The sequence below is a fragment of the Falco naumanni genome, chromosome 6 (assembly GCF_017639655.2).
Source record: "Falco naumanni isolate bFalNau1 chromosome 6, bFalNau1.pat, whole genome shotgun sequence".
NCBI lineage: Eukaryota > Metazoa > Chordata > Aves > Falconiformes > Falconidae > Falco > Falco naumanni.
This window is the reverse complement of record NC_054059.1, coordinates 54,217,452-54,243,833: the sequence shown is the minus strand read 5'-3', so window position 1 is coordinate 54,243,833 and position 26,382 is coordinate 54,217,452. Positions and strand designations below refer to the sequence as shown.

Genomic DNA, 26,382 nt, shown 5'->3' with positions numbered 1-26,382 from the left:
CTTTGCATATTTTAATTTATCCCTCGCTAGACACCCCCGCTTGTAACTCATGTACGTCGTACCAAAGACAGGCCTTTGAATTCCTCCCTTTTCATGGTATTTCTGCCTGCTACTTGTTTTACAGCTTTTCACGAGGAGGTATCTGTAGAGAAGATGCAGATTCCCTATACGGCCTTCACAGCATGTGATGCTGTGATGACACTAAAGCAGTAGCCTCAGTTTTGTAACCTACATCTTGAGGTGCAAGAATTACTGAATATGAAGATTATAATGAATGAAGAGAACCAGGAAAAATAATGATTTTATGTTGGGAAGAAATTTATGATGAGATGGCAACTCTGCTATTAGTATTTTACCCATTTTTTATTTTCCTACTATTTTACCTTTTTTTTATTTGCCTCCTGTGTAAGTAGAAAAATAAGGCAAAAGGCATAAAACAAAACTTTCAAGGGCATCTTTCCTTAGCTTCCCATTCAACCCTACAGGTTCTGAGAAACTAGAACTTTCCTTTGCTTCATTAGCTGCAAAGGAAGATCCTTCTTTTCTTTGTTGTTCAGAGCACATTTTAAATAATTTAACAAGCACAAGTGATTAAGGCATTAAGTATTAAAGTAGCTTTAGAATCAGACTGTGGTAATAGACAAGCATTGCCTAAGTTTCCAGCTGACCAAAAAATGGGAAAAAGCCTTACCTGTTCACCTAACTCCTGTAAAACTGGCAAGGCTTTGTTGGAAAGAACCTGACTGAAAAGCACATTTTTGCAAAAAAATACTTCCCAAAGAAGTGTAGCGGTTCTTGAATTATATTTTCATGCTTACTCCTCTTTAAGTTCATCTTTAGAAAGTGTCATATATTTTTTCAGCATATATTTTACTAAAAGGTTCTGAAATAAAAATATTCATCTTTACTTTTTAATTTTTTGGGTCATCAGTGTCAGGTACTTTCAACTCTTCATTAATAACTAAGATTTTAGATCTGTTGTTGAACACTGCTAAGTAAATAGCAGAAAGACTGTTGGTGAAAATACTGGTTTTATTGTTCAATGGATGCAAGAAAAAATGTATTTTGAGGGGAAAATATTTACATCAAAATGTAAAGGTATTATTATTTCACCTTGTATGAGGTGGATGGTGAGCTAGGTTCTGCCTGTAAGATGAAACATCGAAACTAGTAAGTATCTATGAACTTCTTGGCCTGCTGATGAATTGAGGTAATTTGTACACTTCTATGAGGATATAATTTGTCCTAAGAGAATTTCACTTATTTGCTGAATTAATAAACTTCCAGAAAGTCATTCAAAGCTAAATCAGTAAGAAGCCAGTCTATTTTTTAGTGGTGTTCCCATAACTGTATATAGTATAACATTAAATTAATTTGAGCATTCAAAAGCAATTATAATCAAAAGCAATTGTAATCAATGTCCTTATTAGATGGAAAGCTCCTAACGTAGGTGAAATAAGCTATTCTTTTCTAAATAGAGCTTTGAGAGCAAGGCAAAATTACAGCATCAAATGCATCCCCTTCCTTTTCCAGTCTTTTTGCTCTTCCCCTTCCATCTCTGTCCTTTCTAGTTCATGGATCTGGCAGTAAACTGGTGGAAAACAGTTGTATATCTCATTTCTGTAAAAGCATTGTTTGATGCCACTGGTGAGCGCTGCTCTGTTACCTCAAAGGGGGTAAGGGCAGGGAACGAGTAACAGCAAATCTATTCAGGTAAAGCAGCCTTAAGTACCAAGCATCAGCTACTGTTGTCCTCGTCCAAATGGTCCAAGAAACCACTTCGGTGTGGCATCTAAGGTGTGGAATTTAACCACTAGGATGTAGCATTTCTCCTACTTTTGATTTTTCTGTTACTAATATAAAATTGTTTCTGTGCAAGAGACAGCAGTAATTGCAGTTATCTGTTTGAAGGCAGGGTGGCTACGGACTCTCTAGACTTTCCCCTTGTGTCTTTGCATACTTTCTGCACATGTTCAGTTGCACTCATTCCTTGGTGGAGAAAAGGCTTTTACATCAAAAAAACACAAGTATAGATGGAAGCAAGAGTGAACAAGGTATGTATGGGAGAAAGCAAATTCAGCCCTTCTCCACATTAGTTTAGTGACCAGAGCATAATTTCTGATACAGTTACACTAATGATGTGCATCCATTTTGTTGCAGAGTAATATTAAAATTGACTAAATTGGTAATTGCTGCTCTCTTAAACCACCAGTACACAGTTCTAGAGATGGTAGGCAAAACCCATAATCAATATATGCAGTCTCCAATCAATGGAATTAATGCATTTTCTCTTACCTGTACAGCAATTAAGTTGTCATTAAGTACAGCATTGTTGTGTTTAAAACTCCATGGTAATGCCTCACAGTGTCTTCTCAGCTTAGTGTAAAGGTGGTGGTGTTAAATGACCACAGGGAACACTGTAATTCTTCCAGAAAATGGGAAGATGTAGCACTGAGCACCCAGCTATACGTCATATTCTAATGTCTTTTTCCTACTATACCTGGGGAAAGCCAGAGGTTGTGTAGTGTGATGAGTACAAAAGAACTTTGCTAAAGGCTTCTTTAAAAAACAGAAGTAAGAATAGCATTTAATCTGCTCACTAGTACATTATGTTAAAGGCAACAATAAGATGTAGAAAATCATTTGTCTGTGTGTTTTATATATATTTTCAACTGCTCTGTGATAGAGTTTTATTTTTATTTTCTGGGTTTGCTGTCACCGCAGATTGTCAGTTCTGTTTTGCCTTTTTCTTCCCCCATGGAATGCTATTTTGTTGGGAAGGGTTACCTCATGGAAGAAACAGGCATGCCTGCAGCATGCAGTGGTGCAAAGTAGGAGTACACGGTGATCTCTATGCTAGTTAAAAAGACTGGAAGCATGATGCTGAGCCCAGCTTGGTAAGATGCATGGAAAGATGGGAAACTGGAGACACTAACCAGCAGCTTTAACTGCCAGGTAAATGGCAGAGGAAATCCCAGAAAATGATATGTTACAAGGTTTTTTTTCTATAAAACTACTAATAAAATTGTCAATAAAAATATTGAAACCAGAACAGTCAAGAGGGATTTTTTCCCCCTCTCATTTTTTTGAGAAATAGAGCCATGGAATTCCAGAAAGTAAGAACATAGCTGAAATTTTGTCCATCTTTTTGTGAGTAGTTTTTCAGCAGAGAAATTCTAATTTTGATAATGAGGTACATGCTATACTGCTTAAAAGGTGATGGGTTACCATAGCTGTCTTGAGGGAGGATTTTAAGTGGGGAGGCTTGCTTTTTGGAAATTTTCCCTAATAGCATTAAAATAACATGTTAATTTTTAGTATATTATTTGGGTGCTGTGATTTCTGCAGAGAGCACGGATCAATATAGAAATACAATGAAAGAATGTAGCATCTATATTATGTGTGAATTTTGAATTACAGCATGACATTGTATATTTTTACCACATAGCCCACATTTCTTTTAAAAGGATATAAACCAGTTAGCTCTGTGACTATAATTTTTCAGATAATCAGCACAGATTTGTAAGTAGAACAAAGCAGTTATTGAAGGAGATGTCTTCTCTTTCCCTCATGGCCTCTCCCCTGTCTGGTGGAGAGGAGGGACTAGAAGCAGATAAGGCGTTAGGGAAAGGAAGTAAATTTCTTCCTGTAGACATGTATAACCACCACTGCTGCTAAATCACAAGAGTTTTGTGATAGACTGTGGCTTACATGCGTGGAAATACTGTTGATTCATCCCTTGAAGTGTTTGTCTGTAGAAGTGTGTGCTGTTGTAAACTCATTGCAAAATATCGTTTTTGATTATGAACTATTATATAACTTAGATATTGTAAGTGAAAATGCTTTACAATAATTAGAATGTAGCTCTTGGGAAAGAAGGTGTTACAATTGCAGTGGAACCATGGGACTGGCAAAAATAAACAGTGACACTCTTGTCTTTCACATTTCAGATAGCACTTTGTTGCTAGAAGCCTAGTCATATGGTGTTGGAAGGACTGATGTATTAATGTTGCAGATGGTAAAAGAGGGTTAGAACAGATTTATAGAACAAAGGTGTTTGTTTCTGTAGTCTTTTTAAAAGTTGTTTTTTTTAATTTCATACAGATATTCTTTGAATTAGAACATTATACATATATATTTTATATAAATATATATATTTATAAACACAGTTCCCTGAACTGCACAGTAATGTAATTTACTTTTTTTTTTTTTTAAAGAGGAGCAGTTGCATATTTTCTAGTTTCTGTAAGGAACAAAGCAGAATCTGTAATATTTGCAGAATACCAAGGATGCACCATTGCATGATGCTCCATGGAGATAAGTTTTCAGTTTTTCAGTATAAGACATTTCTGGCTTTGTGCAGAAGCAGAGATCCAATAGCAGGAAGAATTACAGCTAGTAAGCAGGGATTTTGAGGAGTGCAGGTTTAGATGATGACATCTACATGTACTGCTCCAGTCTCACTCTAGGTACATACCTCACTGTTGCAAGTTGTCCTCTGCACTGTGTTTCTACTAGTAAGTCTTACATGACTTCATGGGACATCGGGAATTAAGACATTTGGGGGATGTGTCTGTATGTGTGTCCCATCTGTGGTTTTTTTTTCCATTTCTCTGGGACAGAAGAATTAAATACCCTTTATGCTAAATTTCTTGCTGCGTATCAGACAGACTGAGAACTTAAGTATGTGTGTATCTATTGCAAGCCATTGCTTTACTCTTATTGGAGAACACCCTCCCATAATATACATATATATATATATATATTTAAATAAAAAAAGCCAGTCTTGCTTAGGAACCTAATGGGGCCAGGTGGCTCATAGCTGAGAAGCCAGGCCACAGAGTGGGGAATCACTGATCTAACCGGTAAACAGCAGGTTAACAAGCAAACCCACTTATCTGCTCAGCATTTCCCATCAGGTAGACAATTACAGCACGCTGACTTTTTTGGCACTGCCTTTCTTCCTCCATGTATTGTATGTGGAGCCCAAAAAGTAAATTAGGGCTCAAGATTCTACTTCTAAATACCTAAATCTGCTTGTAGATTTAGCCCTTGGTACCTGGTTGGTTACAGTTTTGGTAACACTGTTAGCTGTTCAGTAAGATTATCTGGTGATCAAAACAGCCACTAAGTTCATCACCTATGAGTGAGTGCTACCTTGCTTGTTACCAAACAGAAATGGGAGCAATGATGTTCCACGGAGGTCTTTGTTAACAGCACACCCGTGGCAGAGTTTGTGTGGTTTGAATGGGTCAGAGACACCTAAGGGAGGTGCAGCTTCAACATTGAAAGTATTCTGAGTGGTTCTGTATCATTTTGATCAAAAGTTATCAGTACTAAAGTATTTTCATTCTGAAGGATAACTTGTATCTTTATTTGGAGCAATCCCTGGTGTGAACAGAAGCAGGGGTTCTGTTCAAAAACAGAAGCTTTGGCTATGCCTTCTTCTATCTGTCTGATAACATTCAAAGATCATTTGATGATCATGAACTTCAATGTGTGTGGTGCTTTTCGTACACTAAACTGTGTTTTTGGAAAGCAGTAATATGCAGCAGATCAAGAGTAGACTGCTGATCATGCCTTAGGCAAATGTAGCTGCCTAAAAATAGCATCATTAGCCCACAAATGCGCATATTGGCATGGTGCACTCTTATAATTCAGCTTCATACTTTTTTTCATTTTTCTTTACACTAAGTCTTTTAGAAACATCTGTGAGGTTTTGTGGAATGTAACCCTCACTGTGAGATATAGTCCACTGGAGAAATAGTAGAGAAAATGCCTTTCCACTATTCTGAACATTTTTGTCACGGTATTTTATGTCACTATTTGGCGTCATCTCTGCTCTTTGTTTTGTTTGCTCTATGGCTTATGAAACACCCTCATTAGCTCTTTCTGGCCTGTCCTAGTAGTGCTGATTCACTAGCAGCTGATACTCCACTGTTGGTTTTTTTTTAGTTAACTACCAAGAGAAAACTTGAATAGCATTATGAAAAGTGTAGTGGGAAGTATGGGACAGCCAGGTTCATCTTCTCCTGCTACATTTCTTTTTTTCATTCGTCCGTCTTTCTGGTTCTTTTAAGTCTTGAGACACTGAATTTGGAGATTCAAGGTAATTTTCTGTAAACCTATCTGAAATATTTTTTTTTCAGCTGTCTCAGCTGCTTTGTGCTACAAGGAAGAAGCTGCTTAAAATACTGATGTGTAGGATCTGCACAAGTACTGAAGTTAGAGTTCTTTTTAACAAATTGAAGCTGACCTCATCCTTCCTCATGCCATATATAAATATACATATACCTCTGTTTATACTTGGAAGTGCCTGTCTCATCTTATCTGAATTATATTTCAGATTGTCTGCCTTGCTTGTGAAAAACTGCTATAAATCTATTAAATAATACAGCTTTTCAGGTTAGGACTAAAACCTTGTAAATCTGTGTCATCATCAGCATCTTTTAAAAGATGGCACAAATGGTGACATCTGGGAGCCAATTCATCATTTAATTAAATTATCCTGTAATGAAATCTGCCTTAATGAGATTAATTTTAATTATTAATCAGGAGCTGACATGGGCACAAGGCACCATAAATAATAAATGGAAGCTGTGTCTGCTCTGTTTCTAAGAAAGGACCTACTTTAGAAGAGCAGTGCTTTTCATGAAGCTGTGTTGGTTTTTGTGTGGTATCATGATCTCTATTTTGTTGGTTTCTATATCAAACTTTAAGGCAGAATATTAGTTCTGTTTCTGTTGGTGAGTAACTGTTGATGTTTTAATACTTCATTTGATTCAGTCGTTACATAACCAATCACCTTCATTATTCCAGAAATAAATTCTGATTTTGTTTTCATCTGTAGTAGTTAATTATCATATGGACATATTAGAGGTAAGTAATGTAGGTATAATTTATGGAGGCTGTGCCCAAAATGTGCAAGGCTTTGGGCTGGTCTGTGCTATCACACCTATGTTTATATGTATGTATGTGCTCACACTTGTGCAGCTTCTCCCACGTTCTGCTGTGATGTTCGTCTTCCTGTGGATTAAATTAGTGTTTGTATTATAAATGCCATTTTTAAGGACTTATGTTGCTTGGCCATATATAAAGTTTATCTGGGAAGCATGGCTCGTGTGGGAGAAATGATCCCTATGGGTACCAGCCGCAAATGCTCTGTGAGCCTTGTCATGGTTGTCTTACATGAAGAATGAACCCTTTTGCCTTTTCCTCCATTAACAAGCCAAACACCACTTTGCTCTCACTTGCCAAACGCAACGTGGTTCCGCAAGGCCAGAGCTGGTTATTTGCTGCTCACAGAGTGATTATTTCTTTGGCCCCGTGGGCTGTGCACGTTACCTACCATCTATATTTGTTTTGAAGGAACTGCCATTTGTTGTAGTTCCAGTGTTCCATGAATACTTGTCTCTTCTTCATTGTCTCTTGTTGAAAAATCATTTTGCTTCAGAAAGAAGAGAGCAGATGATGCTGAGGGGTGTCAGTAACAACCCACCACATTCAGGAGTTTCTGAACGAACGCAGGTTTTGTAGGCTACCATTAGCCTGCTGGCCTGATAGCACAGCACGTGTTTGAGCCTCAGAGGAGAGAATGAGTGAGCACGTGAGGAGACTTCTCCCTCTAAGCTGAGGGAATGCTGCCTTCTACAGCTGTCATGGGCTGAACGCAAGGTCTATTCAAAAGAATAGCCTGTCTTTCTTCAGCTCAGGCTAGGTGTGCTGATGAAGGAGCTTGGCAGTGTGTTGTGGGCCTTACGTGCTGCAGGGAAGACACTGGCACTGCAGGTAGGAATAAAAGTCATGGAAAACCAAAAGACCTTCAAAGCAAGATCTTACCTCTGATGAAATTGATAGGAAATTGCCATCTGTTGCAGCATAGCCCAAATATAAGTTCTATTGCCCCATCAGAGTTGTGTTTCTTGTTAAGCCCAAACGGTCTACTTCTAACCGCTATAATATTCTTCAGTGACATACGGCAGTTGTCTCCCAAGCATTTCACAGCTTTATCAGCAGTGATGACTGGAGAAGGTAGGGAATTCCAGTGCCACCTTTTCGTAACCTTTCCTTCCTACAAAACTGCAGTTACATGGTAACTACGTGGCTTTCCTAGAAGGGGTAAAGCAATTTGTATTCAAGTCCCATATGCTGCCAGTTATGTGATGGGAAGTGGCTTTGTTTCTTTGTCCCTCCCAAACACACATAAACCTGCAATTACAGGAGCAGGACCTTATAATGGCATCATATAATTTGTAACAGACAGTGATAAGGGCAGAAATACCTAGAAATCTAGACTGAAATGACTTACTGTCAGTTTTAGGACAGGTGAAAATTATTTATAATGGGAATTGTTTGTGTCACAGAGACTTTCTTGCCCCGTAGTATTCTCAGGTGCTGAGTATTTTGGAAAGGGCAGTTTTCATTCTTTGTCAACTTTACACAGATTCTTAGTGGACATTGTTTGCATAATACAGTGATGTCTGGACTCTTTGTCCCATAGAGCCTATGCTATATGGTAGAAGTAATTATAGGTATTATACAGGATAATTGTATTATGCTTTAAATAAGTACAATATGCAATATGACTCAGTAAATTTTTGTAAGATGTTAATTAAAGAAAAAAACATCTCAGCCTAAAAGTTATTTGTCTGATTTAGAAGTCCTAAAAACACTGGGGAAAAATTACCGAAGCTGAATTCTTGGTGCATTTCTTTTCTATTTTTTTACTAAAATCAGGAGATTGAAATTTGCTCTATTGTAATTTTACAGATTTCTCAGTATACGTGCCATATAGTATCTGCTTTGTTATACATATTTCAAAATCAGCTTTTCATCCAGTGAGGATCTTAGCCCCACCAAGATTCTCTTTTATGCAATGGTAAACAAGACAATAAAGGATTTGGATGCCTCATTGTTGTTTTATAACTCTCTCAAGAGACAGTGATCTGGCTGATCAGCTTTTCACGCATTTCCAAACGGCATGCAGTAGCCTTCTCTTGGAAATGCTTTTGAGGATATTCAACATGCTTGGGAGGGGAGGGTAGGCTCTCACATGGATAAAGTTCTGGTTAGAAGATAGGAAACTAGTGAAATGGTCAAAAGGGATTGGATGATGTAATGGAAAAAATTACTTCTTTTTTCTATTTTTTTTTTAAATGTCAGTTTAAAAAGTTCACTTTTAAAGATGGGGTGTTGGAGAATATTTTGGGCAAGTGTCACTATGTTATTTCCCTATTCTTACACATTTTCAACATCTGCGGATGGTGGGATATTGGTCTCAATGCATTTTTTTGTTATCTTGAACAGATCTACATATGTTCTTAAGCAAAGAGTTAACTGTAGAAAAAACTACATTAACTTGCATCACGTCTGAGAAGCTTGTTGAGGCTAGTGCAATAGTGTGATCTCCCATGCAGACTGCAGGGAGACCACATGTTCTAGGAATGCAGTGTGACCCACTCTGCTAGCACAGCGTGTATTCGTTTGGGATCTTCATATGCTTCTGAACACAATACATCATACCTCACTAAAGGGGCACATTTAACTTGGCTTTGAGCTGCTGATCTCAGTGCTATAACCTCTCCAGTACTGGCCAGTCAGCCCTCGAGTCACTGTGTTCTGTTAAAAAGCAGGATGTTCCGCTGTGTGTTAGCAGCCAGGTTTATTATTCTGCATTTGGTGGGTTCTACATACATCTCTGCATTGCAATCAAACTTCAAGTTGGCTTTGTTGTCTAAGAGCTGATCCAAAGCACACTGACAACTTGGAGGAGTCTTCCAATTAAATGTTGTAGGCTTTGGAACAAGCTATTATAAGACAGGCTGGAAACATTCAGAGTCACTGTTTCACACATGCACACACACACACTCGAATGTGTTCAAAGGATTTATTATCCAAGGACTATGGAGAATATTTTGTTCAACAGCTGCGCATAAAAATAATACTATCCAGTCAGAAAAGAGAAAACTCACTTCTGGCATGGTGACCTGGCAGATACTAGGAAATCTGTTTTTGAGGGTGGATGTGCACCCACACCCGGGTGTGTATGTGTTTGCAAAGTTGTCTGCTGAGCCAATTCATTTCTTGCTTTCAGGGAGAATTATTGCAAGATTTCAGTGATCTGTGGATGTAGTTTAAAGGTTTTAGTTTTCTGTCCAGCTTCTCCCAGATGCATTCAATAGATGACAGATTTGAGGGTAATACTGGCTAGTCTTTATATATTTAAGACTCCATTCCATTCTTTATTCAAGCACGTACTGTGATCTGGACAAATGTTTAATATCATTGTTAAGTTGCAAAATTAAACCTTGGCCAGTTGGACATGATTTATTTGGAAGAGTCCAGCTTTGTAGAACATTCTGGTAGTCTTCTTGGGCAGGACAGCCATAATACTGTGCAGTCGCCTAACTGCCTTGGCTGAAAGTCAGAACAATCCCCACAGCATTAACTTCGCCTTTCCTTAATTGCTGAGTAGTGTTTGCTCCCCACAGTTTGTATGTGGATGTAAACCCTGTGCATTTGGACTTGTCCCTATACACTTTTTTCCAAGTCCTAGTTGGCTCTTACTGAGTTTAAAATATGCCATTTGAAACCATGTTTTCATTAGGCTTATCACCCTTGCATACTGATCTGCTTTTGATCTCATTGGGTCTGTGTCTGTTCCATAATTGGTTTGTCCACATTTCCTAATGTATAAATGGATAAGGAGATTTTAGGTGAGATATCTAACTTGCCAAGAAATTGGAATTTGTAAGTTCAGCCAATCTAGATTTCCACCCACTTTCTGATGTATACATGTGAATGTAAATTGGTTTCAGTCACTGTAATTTGCATCCCAAAGAGCCAGAAGAAGGTGTAAGTTACCATAGGAGTGGATAACTAACTTATTAATGTGTGCTCCTTTTAGTTGCATTACCTATTTAGCCTTTCTCCTGACCATTCAGTGTATCACCAATACCTTTATAAGCGCAAACACTTTAATAACTTGAATTCAGAGATAATATATGCAAAGATGTAATGTACAATTTGAGAATGAATGTGGATGTGAATTTGCCTGTTTTGTGCTTCTAGATTTACTCATTTCAGTCTTAAGGCCTGTTCTGTCATCCCAAGAGTCAAGAGGCTAAAACTCATGCTAACAAGGAGAAAGATGTCCTGGACTCTTCAGAGCATTCTGGGTCTGGCCTATGAGATCCATGGTTGATTTGCTCTTGGCTTCAGTGGTGAAAATCAGACCTTCAAAATAATAGTCTCCTTGCTCTTGTTTAAGATTTCTTAGAATTAATTCAAGTCATTCTACTTCCCAGGGTTCCCTGTTTCAGTCAAAATGTTTAAAACACCAGTTATAACCATGATTTGAACAACCCATCAGAAAAAAAGGGCTTTATCTTGCTTTTTATGAGTATTTGAAAATTGGGATTTTATTAGAAATCTTGTCCCTGACAGTATAACAATGAAATGTGTTCCTGTCTTGCATGAGACCTGAAAAAAAAATATTTTATGGACTCACTCACCTTTAGAATCTGTTTATATATGTTGTTAAAAATAAGGATACCACATTTGTTAGTTTATAGAAATTTAAATTTGAACTCAACCTGCAGTTTGGATGCAAACCAGAATTCCACTGAAATGTAGAAAAACAACATCTAATTTCTTTTACTGAAATAAAGCAGTCAAACATTTTGAATACATAGCAAAAATATTTTCATGCAAATATAACAGATTTATTATACAAGAGAATTATTAATCACAGTTACTAAGTGAGCAAGTCATTACGTTGGGAGAGATTTTCAAAGCTGTCTGGATACATGAAGGTGTTGAAAAACATACAGGAGGATTTTCATACATTACAAATTAAATTAATTGCTGACATCTGAAAAAAATAAGTTTGAATTGATAATTAGGTTTCTTCCTGCTTAGACCCCTTTGAAGTTCTGTGTACCAGAACCCGTCCAAAATTCTTTTAACTAGTAAAGCTCAACTTCTATTGTTTTATTTGTTTTATGGATTGGAAAAGGAAAAAAAAAAGTCCTCCTTTTCCATATCTTAATTGAATTCCTTTATGTTAGAGGTAGAAAAACTTGACTTCCCTTGAGAAGAAAACTGAAACTTGAAGTGTCTAGGAAAACTCATTTCTGTTCAGGTGAAAACAAAATATTTGAAAAACATACAATTGCCAACATTTTATCCCCTATATATTGTAAGACAATTACATATTGGGTATAGTATGATTTTGTAGTTTGCTTTCTAATCTTGAGTTATACTTAGAAGTTTTTCTTCCTATTTATGTCTGAGATTAAAGCAAGATCTTGTTTATCTGTTTAATAAATGACTCCATAATACTATTAAAAAAAAAATTCTATTCACTCAATAATTCTAGAAAGTTTTGGTGTTAGTATATGAGTCATACAATTACAAATATAATTTAAAAATGCTTAGAATTTAATACAAATCGTTTAAATAGTAGACAATACCTGTTCTTTAAAATGTGGCTTCTCTGTTTTTACATTTGATGGACACTAGTCTCTTGGAACATTTTGGTATGTTTAATATTTTCTGCTATATTTCCAGATACTATACTAGCACTTTAAAGAAACTGGCTGTCTCTAGCAAGACAATTTTGTAGAAAGATAGCCATATTCAGCACACCTTTTCGATAGTTTGCATGAGTGATAGCAGGCCTCCTTTCCTCCTCAGCAAAATTTTCATTCTTACCCTGGTAGGCTTCCAGACCATCTTCTTAAAGTTGGAGGGGCACTGAACCCTGTGAGTCAGCTTATGAATCAGCTCTTCATACCTTGGTAACTTCCAAACCTTGTACAATTTAGACATCGAGACAAAATCTGAAAGATGCTTCTGGGTAATGGACTGTATGCCATAATGATTATCCTGATTTATGCTCAAGGTTGCTGAGTTTTAATTGTATTGTATCAAAACATTTATTATTTGGGTTTTTGAGTCACATTCTTTAGTGCTAATTCCTTCATGTAGATGAAATGAATTTTATGTCCTTGTATTTAACCTAGCAGTGACTACAAAACTTGTCTTTCAGTGATTGAAATCTCAAAAAACTGTAGGATTTAGTCCCCCAAATTCCTAAGTAAATTTAAAAAATCTTGCAGAACAAAACATTTTTGTAATATCTGTTTTCTGGATTTTTACTGTTAGCACAGCTCCTGTTTATATTAATTTTCATTTTTAATTCCCTTTCAACTGAATTGGCCATCTGAATTCGCTCTCTCATCTTCAGAAAATGGCTTCTGTTTAACTTAATTTTGCTGAAGAAGTCCTCAGCTGATTTATTGAACCTCTGAAATCTGAGAATCTGTGTAGTATTTATCATAGAGATGTAATCACAGAAATGAATTTTTTTTAATGAAAAACTCCATTTTCCATCTTCAACTTTAAGGACCCCTGATTTAATCTTTAGCTGTGTTGATGAGGTTCATGTGATAAAGATTCAGAAAAAGCATGACATAGAGTTTGTTTCATGCAGTAAGAAGCTATGTGATCTTTTCACGTAATGTCAAATGGAAGGTATTAGTGTTTTCCAAACGCTCAAGGTTAGTTGTTCATTCACACATGTTCTTCTGAAACAGTCCATCAGCTCTTTTTTGTATTTGGTTTCCTACGTTTCATTGAGATGGTAGCTGTTTCAAGCTACTTGTCCCTGCAGAATTCCTCTTTGAGCTGCTTAGTTTATTCTTAAACTTGGTGTACCTCCAGGTCCTATTTGTGTTCCTTTCCCAATAACCAACTCTAAGACAATGTGTCCCTCTGAGCTTGCAAAACTAACCTAGTAACCTGTGGTCATCACTCCTGTTTTGTCTATATGGTAAATCTTATTATAGAAACCAGAAGTTTAGATTTTATTTCACTAAAGTATCAACCTTAAGGTTCCCAGTGTTGAGTTTCTTTTTCACTAAAGCAAAATCTTTAGTTACATCACAAAACTGTTTGTTTTAATATGGTAGTAGGAGAGTTCACACATGTGCTCTAGGCATCTAACTTTACATAGATTTTTAGCTAATCAAAATTCAGGTTCATCCAACCTAATTGTAACTCCCCATTGAGGAACCCAAGCCAATGAAGAGATGTGGCCTCTTGCAGTAGTGAATCGGGTCTTGGTTTGCTGAGTCTCATGCTGGAAGAGTCTCAAGACTGAACGGAGAAGTGGGCTATTCAGAAGTGGTGGAGTTGAGTTGTATTGTAGTTCTTAATATATGAGTAGACCCCTCAGCCCTGCCACCCTTTGTCCGTCATACTATTTAGATAGGTGGTAGCGTTGATACTCTAGAGGACAGCATAAATGATCTCACACAAAATCTACAGTAAGGTTACTCAATGGTCAGTTTCTAATCTCTCTCAGTCTTACTGCGCTGTCACAGGGAAGCATGGAGGGAGGAAGGGAGGGAAATCCGCACTCTGTATTCAGTTCTGTTTGCTCAGCCTGCTGTGGATTTGGAAGAATTACAAAATTCAGATATGGGAAATGGAAATTAATAAAGATATTCAAAACCCCAACCCTCCTTTATGGACTGTGACAAATACAGTTGACAGATGAGTGCAGTAATGCATATGCAGTAATGACTAGGATAAAGACTGTAAGTCAAGTGCTGCAATTTAGGGAGTATTAAGAGAAACTGAAATATGTTTCAAACTAATAAAAAGAATATTTTTCTACCAACACATAATAAAGATTTGGAATTCACTGCCACAAGAGAACATGGATGACTGTAAGACTGAAATTATTTCGTGAAAAAGGACCATCCACAAATATTAAGCAGTTTTGCTTTGGTCAGTTAGAAATATTTCTTGCACACACCAACAAATCCATATAATATAGTGGTAAGATTGAACTCCTTGTCCTGACAGGTTGTTCCATAACTTCACTGGACAGCGGGGTGACTCTTTAGTTTAAAAACCATTATTAATGTCCACTTTCATAAATATGTCATTGTATCCTGTATAACCCAAAGATCTAATCTAGTAGTCTAATTCGTAATAGAGACTGACAGCAGGGATACCATGGTTGATATCTTCTAAATGGAGCTCTGTGCTAGCTCTGGAGTGCAGCACTCACTGGGGAAAAAGTCCTGCATTCCCTCTTCTACTGCCAGTTGTCCCTGCTCCCCTCTTCAAATAGGCACTCTTCTCAGAAGCACTTCACTTGTGACTCACTGTCTTTCTACCCTGCCCTTCCGCACAGACCCAGCTAGGCATTTATTTAATTTTTTTAAAATTCACTTGGGAAGTTGTTTGAAACTTCCTTTTATCCCTCAGTGCTTTTACCACAGTGCTCGTGTGCTTGGAGCAAGAACAGAAAACAGAACTGCAATTGCACATAAGAAACAGGGTACTAGCTAGGGTTAGGCACTGCCTCTGTACAGATGTGACGGTTCTGGGCCAAAGTAGAATAAACCTTTTGTACGTGGCTTTGGAAGTCAGTAATGCCATGCACTCTGAATATGTGATACAATTTTTCTTGTAGTGAAGTATCTGAGCTTTAGTTTTGCTAGATGTCCTAGTTACCAGCTTGCATGTTTCCTCTCTCTGCTGTGCACCTCAAGGTGTTTAAAATATTCTTTAATACTTTCTAATATTCCCTTGAATTTTTGCTAAAACTGAAGATATTTATAGTGGATTCATTTTGAATTAATGTATGTGCTTGAATTGTTTCAAGTCTCTGAAGCAGTATTTTCATGCACTATATAATTTTTTTAGTAATATCTGAAGGTGTTTGTACATCTCTAGAAATATGTGTGAGAAATCTCATTTCTAATTGCACATTTTACAGTGTGATGTCATTTTTGTCGAAAACCCTGAAGTATTACAAATCTGTAAAAGACAATAGACCTGAAATCCCTGGCAGAAACTTAACAGTACTTTTTCAGTTCAGGTTCCATTTGTGTGGTGATTTACACATACAGAATCATAGAATCATAGAATTGTTTAGGTTGGAGAAGACATTTAAGGCCATCAAGTCCAACCGTTAATCTAGCACTGCCAAGTCCTCCACTAAATCATGGCCCTAAGCACCGCATCTACAGGTCTTTTAAATACTTACAGGGGTGGTGACTCAACCGCTTCCCTGGGCAGCCTGTTCCAATGCTTGACAACTGTTATGGTGAAGAAGGTTTTCCTAACATCCAGTCTAAACCTCCCCTGGCACAGCTTGAGGCCATTTCTTCATGTCCTATCGCTTCTTACTTGGGAGAAGAGACCAACACCCATCTCGCTCCAACCTCCTTTCAGGCAGCTGTAGAGAGCAGTAAGGTCTCCCCGAGCCTCCTCCTCTCCAGGCTGAAGAACCCCAGCGCCCTCAGCCGCTCCTCATAAGACTTGTGCTCCAGACCCTTCGCCAGCTTTGTTGCCCTTCTCTGGACATGCTCCAGCACCTCAATGTCTTCTTTGTAGCGATGGGCCCCAAACTGAACACAGTGAGGTGCGGCCTCACCGGTGTCAAGCACAAGGGGACAATCACTTTCCTAGTCCTGTAGGCCACAGGATTTCTGGCAAAAGCCCAGATGCTATTGGCCTTGTTGGCCACCTGGGCACATACGCCTGTGCACAATTAAATCAACACTTACTAAAGCCAGTGAAACAATTCACGTAAAAAATAAGCACATGCATATGCTTTTTAATAGGTTATGTTGAAAACTTTCATTGGCATAGAAACCAGTATTTTGAAGGAAATACCTTAATTAAATGTGTATCTTCAAAATGCTTTCTTGTATCCTAAAAATTGTCAAAATACAGTTGTGTCTGTCTGAGAGAGAAGAAAAAGGTTTATCTGTACTCTCTTCGTAGGGCCTATGACCAGAAGCACCACACTACCTTCAAGGTTGAGAAAAATTGCTTTGGCATACTACAAGAAAATACCATTAATGTTTTGGGGTTTTTCTTTTCTTTTTTTTTTTTTTTTTTTTTTTTTTTTCTGTAATCCATTAGGGTTTGCTGCTTGGTTCCCAGTTTGGACAGAAATTTTGTTTACCTGCAGAAGTTACTAGGTTTTCTTCTTCCATTTTATGTGTATTTCAGTTCACTCCTTTCTCCACAGAAATACGTTAAAGCTTCTACATTTTATTCTCAGTTTTGAAGAGGTACTGTTTGTTTACTTTAAATTATCAAAAGCCCAATTGGAGAAGCAGAAGACAAAGTTCCGTATTTAGGCCATAATGTCAGTTTTTAGAGGTCTTTTATTAAAATAGATTTAAAGGTATACAAGAAAAAAACCTCACGGTAGGTTGCTGGGGGGTTTGTTATCATTTTTGAAGCACTGTGTAACTAATGTCTCATGACAATAACAGAAACCTGCTTTTATTAAATCTTCTGCGTCATATTACAAAATACTGATTTGTGGTATTTTATTCTTAATTTATATATGCAATCTAAGTAGCATGTACATACAACTTATCTGTATTTTTGTCCTTGTTTCCAGAAATAGAGATCATGATGTAAAGCAAATAATTCTTCCAAATGGTTGTACTGATGCTGAAAAATTGTTTATGATGATGGAGGATGTTTGCTCTCCAGCTCTAGTCACTTGAAAGATGATCCACCTTTGAAGTTGTGGTAAAAACTCTGAAACACTATATTTTTTAGTAGGGTAGTGTTGAAATCTGTATCCTGATCCAAATTTACTCTCACAACAGTGCAACCTCATTGACTGTAGCGGAATTGCAAGTGTGATGAGAATAAAACTGGATGCAGTGACTTAAAACTTTATACATAGAAAATGAGTTCTTTATACACAGAAATACTAGGTAAAGAAATACACCCAGGGCCAAATTTTGCTACTATATTATGGGTAGTTTTAAATTGACACTGCAGTAATGGAGAGCATTGTCATAAGTGGACATTAATAGCATTGTATTTCTAATTGTAAATCTGCATGTTTGAAAAGTACTGAAGTATTCTTGCATATGAAGCAGTGAAGAATTTTAAGGTCTTTCAGAAATTTAAAAAGCTTACAGAGTTCAGTAGGTGATCAGTTTAATACAATGATATTTTGGCAAAACTATCTGTGGAAGTCAAAACCCATGTTCTGCTCTTGATTATTGTGGTACATTCCACACAAAATTGATGAACGCCTCTAGAGAACAGAATATGCCCCTATGTTATTCTGTGTTGCAGAGAACTAAAAACTTAACTTCAGCTTCAGGATGCAATAGCTTAAAGCAAAGGGTGGATTTAATAAAATTACAAAGAGGGAGGATTGTATTTTAGTTAAGCTGTCACTGGAGGAAAAAGGAATAAAAAGCCTATAGTGTAGTACAGCAGAAAAAGGAGTGAGCTGCTGAAAGCTGGATAATTTGAGGATATAGAGATGTCACTTCCTCCTTTTGCCAGGCTGTGAAATTCTTTGCAATTCCCATTGGTAAAGCTGCCAACACAAACAGAGGAAAAAATGGAAACTTTTGTGCAAGTCCTCCTTTGGTGAACAGAAGAACATATACTTTCAAAGAAACAAATTTATCAGCACCATGTTTGATACAAACTTTTTTGAAGCGCTATGGAGAAAGCACAGAGATCTTACCCAAATCAAGGAAGCATATAAGAAATTTATTAATTAATTATGGTAAAAGATTGTTAGAATTATGTTTCTAAGGAATGCTTTTAGCAACAGATGCGTACATAAAACCCATGGAATACTAACTTGTCTAACAGTTACGATGTTATCTGTAACTTCAGGGAAAAGCTGGCTGTGTGATACCTGAGGATTGTTGTTAACTAGCTGTTAGTCTCTTTAGATTAAAATATTGAGAGATCAACAGTTGATATGGTTCAGCAGTACTTTCAGAGCATGAGCTCTTTATTAACACTTTGGTGACACATTGCATAAATGTCATTGTACAGAAAGAGCTATAAAAACTTGGTACCAAAAAAAGTAATTATTATTTTTAATTTATCTTTTGTTCAAAATGTTAAAGGACGCTGGTAGGACAGTGTCTCATAATTGTCTGAGAATAGTTGTTTCCAGTAAAGGCTAAATTAACTGACCCAGTTAAGCTAGGTATCTCCCTGGACTGTCCATAACTAGACATGGAGAAGAGTTTTCACCGTAATATCCTATGTAATTCACGTGTGCTTTTGGTTTTTACTTAAGGCTTCTTTTCAAGGTTTTTATACAGTGTAAACCATTTTTCCATAAAGTGGCTGACTTCCATAAATTTATGAAACATAAGCTTCATTTACTCAGAGATTTTCTTTAGTTTTTTTTAAAGTGAATTACTGTACAGGCAGTTACAAAATTACAAATCTTGAGATTTACTTCTTTTTTGGAATTTCTTATTTGTACCAGTTTATTTTTAGTGCATGTATAGAAGTAATCACTTGCACTGAAAGTTTGTATTTAAAAAAAAAAAAGATGGATATTTTCTTACATATGTATCAATCATAGTAAGGGAGGTGACCTCAGTGAAACTGCTGATTTTGTTAATCCGTTAAAGAGATAGTCTAAAAGAGATTATTTGCTAGAAGAGAGTCACATATGGATAGTCTTTTTCAGGGTGAGTCAGGCATTCCTTAATTCCCATGTCTGCCAGGTCGGAACCTAAACACCATCTTTCCCCTCATGCAAAAAGCACTTCCCCTACCAGGCTTTGCTCCAGGCACAAATAAACAGTGTGAGCCCTAACACTGTGCCCAGAAAGGTCAGGATCTGTTGCTGCTGCTCCCGTTTTGCCTGCCCCAGCACAAAAGTACAGCCTTGAAGCAGTTTGCATACCACAGTTTAGGAATCCCCACTTTGGTTGTCTCAGTCCTGATACTGCTGTAGCTTTCTGGTGAGGAGGTCCATGATAATTACGGAGGTGAGAGTCAGCTTTCAAAATAAACAGTAAGTTAAAGCAAGGAGAGAGCCCTTGTTTTATATGAAAAATCTATCATGCCATTCCTCAAACCATCATTTCTGAGTATGTAGCAATGGAGTAGCCACGTGTGTACTGAGGGAGTGGGGAAGAGGAAGGAGGGCTGGTCCTGTTGCAGAAGCGGAACAGAAGCTTAAAAAGTGCTCGGTATGAGCAGTGAGAACTATTGTACCCATCTGAAAAAATGACAGATATAAATGGACAGCATTTTGTTTACTCAAACTGGATGTTACCTAGCTTAGGAGGCTTGGCTGAGAGCAGTCAGATGCTTAAACACTCTTACTGGATGTCTTTGAATGCGTAATAATTAAAACAATTGAAAATGTGGTCTGCCGATCAGAAGTTCAAGTCAAAACTCCCAACAGTTCGATCTCCTCTTTCCCTTGCAGCTTTGAAAGTCTGCTTCAAAAATGTAAACTCCTTCCCAGCTTTCATGTAACTGTAATTGTCTCCTGTACTTTCTTAAATAAACTTTTTATTTGGTCATAAAACAAACTTGGAAGATTATACTAGAGTTGACTCTCTAGAGCCATAACTAAAACTAGATTTTAAGCTTTCAGTGTTAAGATTGTATTTGTGCCCAGCACTGATCACTGACATGTTACTAATTTTGATTGGAGCCCTAGAAAATGTGGTAATAAAACCACATAATAATTAGCAGAGGCTTGAATTAATACTTTTATGAATTATTTGTACCTTAGATGCCTGCAAAAGATAAGGTGTTACATGACAACCTCCCTTTCAAAGAAATTATATGAAAATGCTTTTCACAAAGTTTGTACCTTGAACTTGAAATGCATTTTGCAAAGTTCATTTTTTTTCTTTGTTTTCAATCAGAATTAATCTAACAGACACTTAAAGTGACAGGTGGAAATGAATTGTGAATGAGTACTTTTTGGAAGAAAATTCATTGAAACCAGTGGAAGAAATCAAGATGTTGAGGCAGAAAATACTGTTTCCAGTTACGATAATTTTTTGGTTATGGCTTTGGTGTTTCAAGTTAAAGGCTTAATATTTAAACATAAAGGCATGAAGATGCATACATGCATTTTACAGAGTTGCACATAAGACTGCAGAAATAAATTGAAAAATGTGAGTGCTAAGAAAACATAAGCAAATTAAGACAACCTCAAAACTTTTTTTAAAAAAGTGTTTTAAAGCTCTTCCAGGAATGTGATTTGTGAATATGTACAGTTTGTTGCTGTTATTAATTTATGTTTACAATGCGTAATCCTTATGTTTATAATATTTTTTGGTTACCACTGTTCGAAAATCTGATATACTTACATGTCTATTTTTTCTTTGAACTCAGAACTTAGCTAGCTTCCATCTGTTCTTCAATTTGTCTTTTGAGATCTAATCAAACAGCTTTTACATTTTGGTGGCAGTTTCGATAATGAAAAAAGTGCATGCCCTGAAATCCAGCTGGCAACCTGGTTTTACTGGTTTTACTGTTGCTGTTCTCTGTATCCAAGACGTTGCTCTCTGCAATGCTAAGGGGAATAAGGAGAGAGAAGGTGATGGGGACTGTGATGAAATCGCAGACTTTGCTCTAAGGAGCTGCAGGCTGGTGAGTGCTCAGCCGGAACATGAGAGCTTTAGTGGTGGCTGCGGAGTGTAATAAATACAGTATTATAATAGTAATTATTTTATTTGTCTCACTCGGTTTTACAGACCAGCCATAGAGCAGGTAGGAGGCACTCATAAGGTAAAATTCAAAGGACAGTTTGTCTGCCCATAAAGCCTAATGGATTGTCACAGATACAGCTCAGAGAAAACAAACAAACCAAAAGTTACAAGACAACACAGCTGTCTTAGTGGGGGTTGTAAATTTAAATTTAGTTTAAATTTCTTGGACAAGCACAGCAGTTCAGATCTGGGAATTTATTCTTTCTGACAGTTTTGCAACTAAAAAGGCAAACTAACAAAAAAAGGTGAAAGCAGTTGAGTGAGTTTTTTGGCAAAGTTGTGTTGGCTGGAGGCACCATTATACCACTGTCCATTATATGGATAAAAGTTGACACCCCCAGGGCCTGCCGTGACCCCCAGAGCCAGGCAGCCAGCCAGGGTAATGTGGAGAGGCCCCGAGGTGGGGAGAGGCAGGGGCTGGCGCAGTCCTCTTGATCAAAGCACCTTCAAACCTGCTTTGAATGCAAGATCAGAGTCCACTAAAATATTTATTTGGCATTGAATTTGATCTCCAGTTATGAAACTATTGACCAACCCAAAATTGCACAGGCAGGCCTTTCTCAAAAGGTGTCTCCGCTTCTTAAATTCACTTTTTGTGTCTGTGTGTGTGTGATTTTTATCACTGTATTGCTTGAAAAACAAATTGACTCACAATGTGGAGTGGTTGTGGTGGCTCTCAGAATGTATTAAGACAAGGTTACTCAATGGCAACAAAACATGCTGCTACTGTGTGTTTTTCCCTCTAATGTCCCTTGAGAAATACTTTGCGTCATGTGATGAAATCTGAAGGAATAGTGAAAAAACAGCAACTGTGAAAATGCATTCAAGGGAAGCATATGTTCCCATTAGTACCTTAAAAAGAGATTACAGTTTATATAAATAGAGCATTTTCCTTCTCTCCAATTTCTCTATGCAGAGGAAAAAGAAAAAAGAGGTAAATAAATCTTTCGTACCTCCACTACTATTTTATTAGGCTGCAAAGCTGTGGATGTAACAGTGATTGGAGCTTACGCGGCCCTGCATAGTTTGGTGGTTTGTGACATTACTTAAAATGTAAAAGTGTGCTGGTAAGCTTTCCTTTTTGGTTTTGTATTCTCTGTATTGCAGGCAAACTGAAAAACAGCCTATAAAGCAACTGTAGAACAGGAAAAATGCTATCTGAAGTAATTGTCACTACTGTGGCCCTAAACCAAACACTTTTGGTTGCAGAACTAATTGAGAAATTCAAAATAGCATTTCATGCTTTCGTATTTTCTCAAATGAGTACAATTTTTATTCACTAATGTCTGCTGTTTTCCTTTCTGTCACATTTGTGTCCTTATCATGCTGGTGTAAATAAAGGGCATGAAGTAACTTCTGATTTATGTGTCCACAGAAAACATCTCCTCCTTAGTAATCTCATTTTGCAAACAGAGCAGTTCATCAGTCACAGGGATGCTGGGACAGTGGTTTCCCCTGTCAGCCTGAGAAAGGAGCTCATGCTGTAGGATGTAATAAGTTTCTCTGATCACCTCTTGACTACTGCTGTGTGCACAGAATTATGACATATAATTGTTTTCTCTCTACTATGCGATAAACACCTTTAAAAGTGTATGGGACTATACTTTGCCTCCAGGCGTTCAGAACTGAGAAATGATAAAACCATCTTGTTTTACTGGGAAAAGGCGGAAGGCTGATGGTTATTTCTTTGGTCCTTGCGTTCTTGGGAGCCAGGATGTGTTAGTCCATAGCTGAAGATGGGAGGACAGAGGCGAAGTGGTGGCCAGGGGTGGCAAACAAGTCTGCTCTGGTTTGGAGCCACTGAGGAAAGACCTGCTGTGTATGGAGGTGTGCAAAAATCGTGACGGCATGCTCCTAAACTGCTTGGGGAGTCTTAAGACCAGGCTGGCTTCCCCCTGCCTGAAGCCTGATAGAAGAAAAGACACATTTTGTGCCTCATCTGCTACTAGTGAAGACTCTCTGCAGTTCATTGAGCAACGTCTAAGGATTTGAGCCTTAGAGCTTACTGCCCATGAATGTCCCATGGCTTTCAGTCTACCCCTGGCAGCATTTTCTGCAATAGCTTTTTCCTTTGTTTCCCTTTTTTTGGTAGTGAAAAAAACAGCTGCTTGCAAGCAATCTTGCATTAGCAACCATCTGACATCTTAGTTGTTTAAGCAGTTAAGAATGAGGTTATACCCAATGCTAATGTCAAAAACAACATCTGAAAGCTGATTATGCTCTCCCTAGTACTTTATATATGCTCCGGTGGGTTTTCATTGTTGAAGAGGTGGGCCTTTATTATGCCACATAATGCAGTAAAATGAGGATTACTTGGATTTCAGTGCATGAGATAATAGCAGCTGACAGGCACCTGTATAAGGAAGTATATTGGATTTCTAAGCACAAGTGTTTTACAAAAATTAAGTGAGACTTCATATGAAAAAACTTCTGTACTTAAACTTCATAAATAGGTTTAAGTACCAAAAAAAAAAAGGCATCAGGGAATCTGGATGGATATATTTATTAGTGGCCCTTACAGTCCTGACAATCCATTCTAAGAATAAAGTGTGGGACCTGTCAAATGATGGCACAAATATCCTAATCTGAACTGACACGGCTTTCTAGCCCAGTTCATCAATCATGTTTTACTAGCTTTAACAGAGCCAAGCTGCTATCTGTCAATTCGATGGCGTAGTGGTGACAAAAACTGGTGCTGAAAATGTGCTGCAGGTGTAACTTTCACTCAAAGAGCATTTCTGAGTAGCAGTCAAATTTGTGTTTGCATGGGGAGAGAGTGCCATCTTCAGTTTCACATCTCCATGTGAAACAAGCCTAAGCTTCCTAGTGCTGCCGGTGGCTAAGAAGTGGAGGGAAATGTATCAGCTGGAATTTGGAAACGGTTCTCAGGTCTTCCTTTTGTAAGACTTTGGACTTAAGAAAAAAAAAAAAGATAAACACCATTTTCTTGTCCTCGTTTTAAGATACAGTTAATTTAGATACATCTGTTGTAATGAGTAATTTGCAGTAAAGTAGATTGGGCTTTGTACTTTGGTTTGCGATGCCACATGAAGAAAACAACAATTGCCAGTTGGATTGCAACCCCCTTGTAACCAGTAGCACACTGTATGCATAAGAAAGGGGAGCTTGGAGTCTGCACACTGCTGAGTATTTACTGTGTTTTGTAAGAGCCATCAGTTCCATGTATTCTTTTAGCCCAGAATTGACTTTGTGTTTGCATTGGGGTCCTGGCACTTGACCTTTGTTTTTCTTGGCTCTGTGTCATTTTGCAGCAGAGCTCGAGGACACTCATCTCTTGTTTCCAGCATGTTAACATATTCAAGTAAATATTATCTGGCACAGACACATACATTATCCTTTTGGGGAGTATTTGTAAAAGTTTTAAAGTCCAGATCAAACAATGGCATCCATCTTCCTTCCTTCTGAATTTCCTTTATTCACAAGATTAATGTTGCTGGCAAAATTCTTTCTTTGATCTCTAAAAAGAGTTTATTTTGTCAATATTCACAGACATGGTTAGCGCTTATAAATACCTGTATCACTTGCAGAATATATATGCCCAGGTACGTCTTTTCCGTATATTTTAACACTTAATAGGACTTTGCACAATAAGGAGCAGATGTGTCATAGCGACAGCAGGCGAGCAGGGACCAGGAAGGTGGTTTCATTAAAAGAGCCTTGGGATAAATGCAGCACATTAGATACCCACTGAAAGACAGGAGCTGTTGATGGGGTGACCTCTGAATGCAAGTCATCTTACTATAAACAGAAGGGTGTGGAAAGCCATTGGACAGAGCCAAGCTTGTTTACTATCGAGATCTCCTCTTAGTTAACTTAAGTAACCGGACTGTGCTGGGCTTGGTGTGACAGTTCAAAGAAGAACAAAGTGTCTTCAGTACTTCCGAGTTCAAAAAATCCTAGCTGGCTGGTGCAAAAGCTTTTTGGTCCTGAAATTCTGTCTGCTCACCTTAGCTGTTCTACAGTGGAAGTTAATTACTGTGAAACATAACAGATACTCTCTTTTTTTTTTTTTTTTTTTTTTTTTTTTTTTTGTCCTGGAAACTGACTTTGCATATTTGGGGAATTCGTTTCTGTTCTTCAGAGACCACTGAGGTAAGGTTATGATGGATTTTAATTTGTGATATTGATGCAAATGTCGTTTAGTGATAAAATGGGAAATATAAATGGGTACTAATTCCACATTCAGATTCTATTCTGAAAAGGATATTTGGGTTTCTTTTCTGTAGTAGCAGTTTCAAACTTGTTTTTGGAACAACATATTTGTTTATAGTGGCTCTAGAGTACAGGAGTTTAGGTAGGTCACAGGACTGAATCCATCAGATTCTTTCAGGAGCAGTTTTTTCTTACAACAGGAGGTTACTTGTTAAGTACTGTAAGAACTAAAAGGCATCATTCTGTAAGATGCTGCAAATGTCACATTTTGTCAAATCTGTGTACTGTTCTTTGGTGTGTTATTCAATAACGTATTTGTAAGAGACACTTAAAGGCCAGTATGCTGAGACAGGTGTCTAGACATAAATTGAGTTCAAATTAATTAGCCCTAAATGACAAAACCTGTGGCTACAAATAAAGTGAATTTAATTTACTAATACTTCATTCGAGTCCATTTAGTCCATTTCGAAGTTGATTAGACATCAGTTTGGAACAAATAATGCTAAAGTGTAATTATGCTAAAGCATCAGTCCTGCCTTCTCAAAGTTCACTTTAACTGTCTCTGTAACGTTATCTGTCAGTTGCCGCTACGAGTTTGTATTTGAGTCTTACTTCATTGTGAATCTCTTTCAAACTTTTTAATGCATTT

General features: G+C 37.5%; 1 protein-coding gene across 10 annotated transcripts in view; it reads left to right on the top strand.

The window, feature by feature from the left end:
- The window catches only part of EYA4 (EYA transcriptional coactivator and phosphatase 4), a 158,156-nt gene that overhangs the window by 38,955 nt on the left and 92,819 nt on the right, over positions 1-26,382 (top strand). Inside the window, exon 2 of one of the 10 annotated variants that reach the window (XM_040599301.1) lies at positions 25,663-25,673. The exons of the other annotated variants lie outside the window; for them this stretch is intronic. The gene's annotated coding sequence lies outside the window, so the exon portion shown is untranslated. The remainder of the gene's footprint in view (positions 1-25,662; positions 25,674-26,382) is intronic. 10 annotated transcript variants of the gene reach the window in all.